The 7500-nt window shown below is 56.3% G+C and overlaps 2 non-coding genes across 2 annotated transcripts in view; both read left to right on the plus strand.

Moving 5' to 3' along the window:
• The first annotated feature begins 602 nt into the window (after positions 1-602).
• On the plus strand, positions 603-757 carry LOC140675610 (5.8S ribosomal RNA). The gene has a single exon (XR_012048412.1). It is a non-coding gene; the product is annotated as a 5.8S ribosomal RNA (ribosomal RNA).
• A 1078-nt stretch (positions 758-1835) lies between these two features.
• The window catches only part of LOC140675612 (large subunit ribosomal RNA), an 8169-nt gene continuing 2504 nt past the window's right edge, over positions 1836-7500 (plus strand). Inside the window, exon 1 of the ribosomal RNA XR_012048414.1 lies at positions 1836-7500. This exon is cut by the window's right edge and continues 2504 nt beyond it. This is a non-coding gene — a ribosomal RNA (large subunit ribosomal RNA).

A 7500-nucleotide genomic window follows, 5' to 3' on the forward strand; every position in this document is an offset into this window, starting at 1 on the left:
GAACCGGTGGTAACCTAAGCACGCACGCACGCGTCCGCCAATTGATACGCGCGCCCTCCCCGCGCCAATCGCGTTATAACAGCGCGATATGTGCCAGGGGCAGCGGCCGGCGCGTTGTCGCGGCGCGTTGTCGTGAGGGCGAGAGGGCGAAGAGAGAAGAGAGAGTTTGTAAACTCCTCTTCTCGCCCGACGGTTTATTAAATGAACTTCCGCCCCGGCTCTTTCTTCGTCCTGCTTCCTAACCCCGAATTCTTCGGGCGGTCGGTTGCAGAGAGAGGAAGAAGAGACGTTCCGATCGCGAAAACACACCATTATGCCGTAGCCCCCTTCGAACCCTCCTCTAAACCTACCTAGGTGTGTGTGAGGTGTCTCGTAAGGCGGGCGGCGGTCCGCGCGTGCTCGGACGCGCGGCCAGACTGTGCGTGACGATCGAAGAAGCCGCCCGGGTAGGCCCAAAAACCACCCGACGACGACGACGACGTCACTGCCGTTCTCTGCTCTCTCTCTCCTCGAAGAGGAGAAGGGGGCAGCAGACTAAAAGTAAGATTATTGTAACACGGAGCGTTTGATAATGTAAAACGCGACGATAAATGCAAAACGATTACCCTGAACGGTGGATCACTTGGCTCGTGGGTCGATGAAGAACGCAGCTAATTGCGCGTCAACTTGTGAACTGCAGGACACATGAACATCGACATTTCGAACGCACATTGCGGTCCACGGATACAATTCCCGGACCACGCCTGGCTGAGGGTCGTTTAAATAACCCGAAACTGCTTGCGCCTTTCCGCGAGAGAGTCTCACGTATCCCTCTATATATAATAGAGGGACGAGACGATCACGCGCCGACTGGCCACGGCGCGCGCGCGCCAACACTTGCGCGCGTCGTCCGCTGAGCCGTGTCGCGCGTGAGCTCTCGATCGGCGTACGAGCGATCCGTTGGACGTTCGCCCGAGAGAGGAGCCCGGCGGGTGGTATACCCCGCTTGAAAAGCTTGGGGGACCCCCGTTCTCGTCCTCGGCGTCGTCTGAAATGACACCCGGGTTAAAAAACATTTTACCGGGTGGCGAGGAGGAGACTTTTGTGTGAGAGAAAGAGTAAGAGAAGAAAGATGAAGAAGAGGTGGCGAAGCGCCCCCGCGCCCAGAGACTTGTCGAATGGAGGAGAGAGGAAAAGGAGGAGGAGGAGAAGGAGAAGAGAAGAGCCCGACCGCGGCGGCGGAATTTTGCGGTGCGAACGGCCGTGCGCCCGTGGAGAGAAAGAACGAGTCTCGTCTCGTTCATCCCGCGCCGCCGTCTCGCTACCGCCCCCCCGTGTGTCGCTCTCTCACTCGCTATCTCTCTCTTTCTCTCCAGCTCTCTCACTCAGTCCTCTCGGTGCGCCGGCGGGCCGCTTGCCCCCTTCCTCCGTCGCCGTGATAACGGGACGGAGAAGAGAGAGAGTATTATACTACGGAGCAGCGCGCGTTCGCGGGTGAATCGCGAGCCGACCGCGTGTCCGAGTCCACGAAAATTTTCCTTTTCCACCACGGAAAAAAAGGATGTCGAATTATTTTGGGACCGGCAGGCGTCGTCGCGTACTCGTTTCGAAATCGATTCGCCCCGAACACTCGAATTATATAAAAAAGCGCAACAAATAATAATTTTGTTGTAGTTTTTTTAGTAGCGCACACCTCTAACTCTCTCTCTCTCGTTCTCTCGAACTCTGCCGAAAGATTGGGTTCTTTCGTTCTCCGCGCTCTCCTACCCCGCGCATGCGCGGTGCGCCGCTGGCCCCCCTCTCTCACGAGGGCGGAGAATCAAAAGAGAGCGCGCCCGCGCGCAGTATCATTTCGACGACCTCAGAGCAGGCGAGATTACCCGCTGAATTTAAGCATATTATTAAGCGGAGGAAAAGAAACTAACCAGGATTTCCTTAGTAGCGGCGAGCGAACAGGAAAGAGCCCAGCACCGAATCCCGCGGTTCCGCCGCAGGGAAATGTGGTGTTTGGGAGGATCCGCTTATCCCGAGTTGTCGCGTCGCGTCCAAGTCCATCTTGAATGGGGCCACTTACCCGTAGAGGGTGCCAGGCCCGTAACGACCGGTGCGCGTCTCGGGAGGATCTCTCCTTAGAGTCGGGTTGCTTGAGAGTGCAGCTCTAAGTGGGTGGTAAACTCCATCTAAGGCTAAATACGACCACGAGACCGATAGCGAACAAGTACTGTGAGGGAAAGTTGAAAAGAACTTTGAAGAGAGAGTTCAAGAGTACGTGAAACCGTTCAGGGGTAAACCTAAGAAACCCAAAAGATCGAACGGGGAGATTCATCGTCAGCGGCGCTGGCTTCGCGTCGGTGGGCGATGTCCCGCGGAGTCCTCGCGGCTCGCGCGCGGGCACGCTACCGTGCGTCGATGTCCGGCGCTCGTCGTCGTGCACTTCTCCCCAAGTAGAACGTCGCGACCCGCTGGGTGTCGGTCTACGGCCCGGGTGTGTCGACTGTCGCGTCGCCGGTAAAACGGCACGCGACAAACCCCCGGTCGCCCGGCCGGCTGCTCGGCGGTACGCGCATGGTATCAGGCCGCACTTTGGTGCGTCGAGGCCGTCGCAAGCGCGCGCCACGGTACCCGGAGGTTTGCGGACTTTGCGCCGTCCCCGGTCCTGGCCCGCTGTTGGTTAAAGTACGGATTCACCTTCGACAGGCCCGAGAACGTCTCGCCGCGCGCGCTCCCCGCAAGGGGTGCCGCGCGCGGCAGACCGATACCGGTCGGCGACGCTACTGCTTTGGGTACTCTTAGGACCCGTCTTGAAACACGGACCAAGGAGTCTAACATGTCCGCGTGTCATTGGGACTTGTCGCGAGACCTAAAGGCGCAATGAAAGTGAAGGTCGGCCCTGGCCGTCGACCGAGGGAGGATGGGCCGCGTCGCGATGCGGCCTCGCACTCCCGGGGCGTCTCGTTCTCATCGCGAGAAGAGGCGCACCCAGAGCGTACACGTTGGGACCCGAAAGATGGTGAACTATGCCTGATCAGGACGAAGTCAGGGGAAACCCTGATGGAGGTCCGTAGCGATTCTGACGTGCAAATCGATCGTCGGAACTGGGTATAGGGGCGAAAGACTAATCGAACCATCTAGTAGCTGGTTCCCTCCGAAGTTTCCCTCAGGATAGCTGGCACTCGGCCGTTCCGCACGGAACGCGCGCGAGTCTCATCTGGTAAAGCGAATGATTAGAGGCCTTGGGGCCGAAACGACCTCAACCTATTCTCAAAATTAAATGGGTGAGATCTCTGGCTTTCTTGAATTATGAAGTCACGAGCATCTTCGGATCAGAGTGCCAAGTGGGCCATTTTTGGTAAGCAGAACTGGCGCTGTGGGATGAACCAAACGCAGAGTTAAGGCGCCCAACTCGACGCTCATGGGACACCATGAAAGGCGTTAGTTACTTAAGACAGCAGGACGGTGGCCATGGAAGTCGGAATCCGCTAAGGAGTGTGTAACAACTCACCTGCCGAAGCAACTAGCCCTGAAAATTGATGGCGCTGAAGCGTCGAGCCTATACTCTGCCGTCAGCGACAAGTGGGGCGGCAACGGGCAGCGCGCGGCGAGGCCTCGCGCCGAACCGCGCCTCTCGCGTCGTCACAAAGCCCTGACGAGTAGGAGGGTCGCGACGGTGAGCGCAGAAGGGTCTGGGCGTGAGCCTGTTTGGAGCCGCCGTCGGTGCAGATCTTGGTGGTAGTAGCAAATACTCCAGCGAGGCCCTGGAGGACTGACGTGGAGAAGGGTTTCGTGTGAACAGCCGTTGCACACGAGTCAGTCGATCCTAAGCCCTAGGAGAAATTCTATGTCAATGACGGCGTACAATATACTCGAGTGTCTAAGAAACCTCGATATATTAAATATAAATTATATTTATATATCGGACAGAACGCGCAAAGTTTTTTTTTAATTTTGTCGTTGTCGATGACACACGCCCGTCGGGCGAAAGGGAATCCGGTTCTTATTCCGGAACCCGGCAGCGGAACCGCATACAATTCGGGCCCTCGTAAGAGTGTTCGTCGGGGTAACCTAAAATGACCTGGAGACGCCATCGGGAGATCCGGGAAGAGTTTTCTTTTCTGTATAAGCGTTCGAGTTCGCTGGAAACCTCTAGCAGGGAGATAGGGTTTGAAACGCGAAGAGCACCGCAGTTGCGGCGGTGTCCGGATCTTTCCCTCAGACCTTGAAAATCCAGGAGAGGGCCACGTGGAGGTGTCGCGCCGGTTCGTACCCATATCTGCAGCAGGTCTCCAAGGTAAAGAGCCTCTAGTCGATAGAATAATGTAGGTAAGGGAAGTCGGCAAATTGGATCCGTAACTTCGGAATAAGGATTGACTCTGAGGAGCGGGGCGTGTCGGGCTTGGTCGGGAAGCGGGTCTGGCTGACGTGCCGGGCCTGGGCGAGGTGAACGGTCGGCGTTCTCACGCCGGTCCCGAGATCCGAGCTCGGTCCCGTGCCTTGGCCTCCCGCGGATCTTCCTTGCTGCGAGGCTTCCGTGGCGGCGCGAGCCGTCGTGGTCGTCCTCTTCGGCCGCCATTCAACGCTCAGCTCAGAACTGGCACGGACTAGAAGAATCCGACTGTCTAATTAAAACAAAGCATTGCGATGGCCCTCGCGGGTGTTAACGCAATGTGATTTCTGCCCAGTGCTCTGAATGTCAACGTGAAGAAATTCAAGCAAGCACGGGTAAACGGCGGGAGTAACTATGACTCTCTTCCGTTTAGCAAAGCAACACGCCGCGATGGGACATCGTCGAATGACGGGTCCCTCCGGCTGAGAGGAGCGAAGACTAGTAAGAGAGCGTAGTGGCTATGTCTCTTTTCCGAGCCGGCAAAGCAACACGCCGCGATGAGACTCCGTCTCCGGACGGGTTCCTCCGGCTGAGCAACGCGGGCTCCGGTAAGAGGGCGTAGTTAATTGGGACGTGATGCGCCTCAAACAGCCTCTCACGTTCAAGTTGAGTATCCTACCTCCTCGTGGTACTCCTGGTAACGCTGCGGCTTAATTGCGTAGCGGCTAAATGGTGTCTCAGCGTTAGTGCGCCCTAAAAGGTCTTGTGCCCATGTGCCGAATCCTATGGTGAGTTGTGGGGCCAAGAAAGGTGAGGCTTTTCGGGGACTCTCGGTTGATATACCGTTTGCTCCCCACCACGCAGTAAATATGATGAGTACAAATGAAAGAGAATCTCACCGCCCGGGTTCTCAGATGGCCCGGGCACTGCGTGCTAGAGGCGGTGTGGCGGGTGGTGTAGCGACCCCCGTTGGAGGCGACGGTTCTCCCGCGATTAATAGCGATAATGCCAACATGCAGGCGTCTCAGATGAACCCAGTTCAATGTGAGCACTGCGGAAGGGAGTTCCGGAACACGCGTGGCCTGGGGTTACACGTTGTACGTGCCCACCCCAAGGAAGTCAACAGCGCTATCAATGTCGAGCGAGTCAGGGCCAGATGGTCAGAGGAGGAAATCCGTCTCATAGCGAGGAGTGAGGTTGCAGCCGCCTCAGCGGGGGTTCTCTTCATGAACCAACACCTCCAGGAGATGTTCCCCCATAGAACGTTGGAAGCGGTCAAAGGTAAGCGTCGACAAGAGGCTTACCGGAGGTTGGTCCTTTAGTTCAGCCAAGAAGTCGCGTCAGGACCAGACGTGGACGGTACAGGCAACAGGGCAGAAGCGATGATGATAGGAGTCGCTGGTCCTGCCGCCATTGAGACGGACGAAGGGGAAAACCCTGGTGTGATGGCGGCGTTGCAGCCTTTACCTCACGACCCAAGTACGGGTGTTGAGAGGCTTCGAAGCGCGGTGGAGGAGCTCATAGAGCAGGTCCGACGCTTCCGTAGCTATGAGGCTGGTTCTCTATTGGCAACTGCTAGAGAATTTCTGGAGGGAAGATACGACGTCCATGCCATTGAGAGATGGCTGGGCAAGGTCTTCCCGGTACAGACCGCGCGCTCTCTTCGACGAGCAAAGACAGCGAGGCGCAATCCTCCAAAGAACAAAGAGAGTAGTAGGAAGCAAATGAGGATTAGAGAGTATGCAATTGTGCAGTCTCTATATAAGAAAAACCTCAAGACGTGCCTTGTGAGAATACTCGCTGGAAACTCCGAACGTACACGGCTGTCCAAAGTTTAATTCCGCGAATACTGGCGTCCCATTATGGAGGCGTCCAGTGGTGCGGATGGAGACTTGGCGCCGTTGCGGGAGCGGTACGGAGAGTCAAGGACACGAGTCAGTTCAACTCGGAGACATCCACCGATGGCCAGAGGGATTCATCTCGAAGGCGTCGGTGAGGGCGCGGCTGGGTCTAGCAACTCACCGGCCGATAAGTCCTCGCTCTGGGACCCGATCTCAGTTACTGAGGTTAATCGGGTTTCCGTAAGGATTGGTTCTGCGCCAGGTTTGGATGGCATAGTGCCTCGTGTTTAAAATGCCGTTCCGGCTCCGATCCGGGCCTTGCTGTTCAACCTGTTGCTCCTAGCAGGAGAGGCTCCCGCCTCGATCACCACTACCAGGACGGTGTTCCTAGAAAAGGGGAAGATGCCGGAACGGCCTAAGCCATCGGATTATCGACCTCTGAGTATAGGCTCCGTTGTGTTGAGACACTTACACAAGATATTGGCAAAGAGACTATCGGCTCTGGACATTTTTGACAAGCGTCAGCGAGGATTTCGGCCGGTCGATGGCGTTTGCGAGAACGTCACGACATTGACGGCATTGCTGGGTGACGCTAGAAGGAGCAAGAGGGCAAACCATGTGGCGTGTGTGAACCTGTCGAAGGCATTCGACACGGTGTCGCATAACGCAATACACAAGACACTCGAGGAAGCAGGGTTGCCATTGGCCTTCCGAGAATATGTCAGAGCCGCATATGATAATGTCGCCACGGTGATCCAAAGCGCCGATGGTGTAGTGCCGAGGATGCAACTGGGACGTGGTGTGAGACAAGGAGATCCTCTGTCGCCCCTACTGTTCACTCTGGTCGTGGATCGGACACTTGGGCTTCTCTCGGAGGATGTTGGGTATAGAATCGGTGGAAGGGTGGTCGATGTGCTGGGTTGCGCTGACGACATTGTACTCTTGTCGTCCACCAAGGTTGGCTTGCAGGAGAATTTGACTCGGCTGCATGAAGCCTTAGAGCGGTGTGGGCTCAGTATTAACGCTAAAAAAGACAGGCGTCCTATCTCTAGTGCCTTCAGGACGAGACAAGAAGGTTAAAGTGGAAACAACACCAAGCTTTACACATACGGCCAACCGTATCCTCTGTTGAGGTTTTAGCGGTGCTTTTGTAAGTAGCTCGACGGCCAGAGCTAACGGCAGGATGTGTGCACATTCCCTAGCACCTTGGTAATCATTGCCTAGGTACGTCCAAATCTCCGTTGGGGATCTCTGCGGTATCACCACTCCCCCCAGTGTGAAGCTTGGTGTTGTTTCCACTTTAACCGTATTCTGCGAGACTACCTCCTCCCGAGGTATTATCACCGATGGGTTGTG

This window comes from Anoplolepis gracilipes, unplaced genomic scaffold (genome assembly GCF_047496725.1).
Source record: "Anoplolepis gracilipes unplaced genomic scaffold, ASM4749672v1 Contig19, whole genome shotgun sequence".
NCBI classification, from domain to species: domain Eukaryota; kingdom Metazoa; phylum Arthropoda; class Insecta; order Hymenoptera; family Formicidae; genus Anoplolepis; species Anoplolepis gracilipes.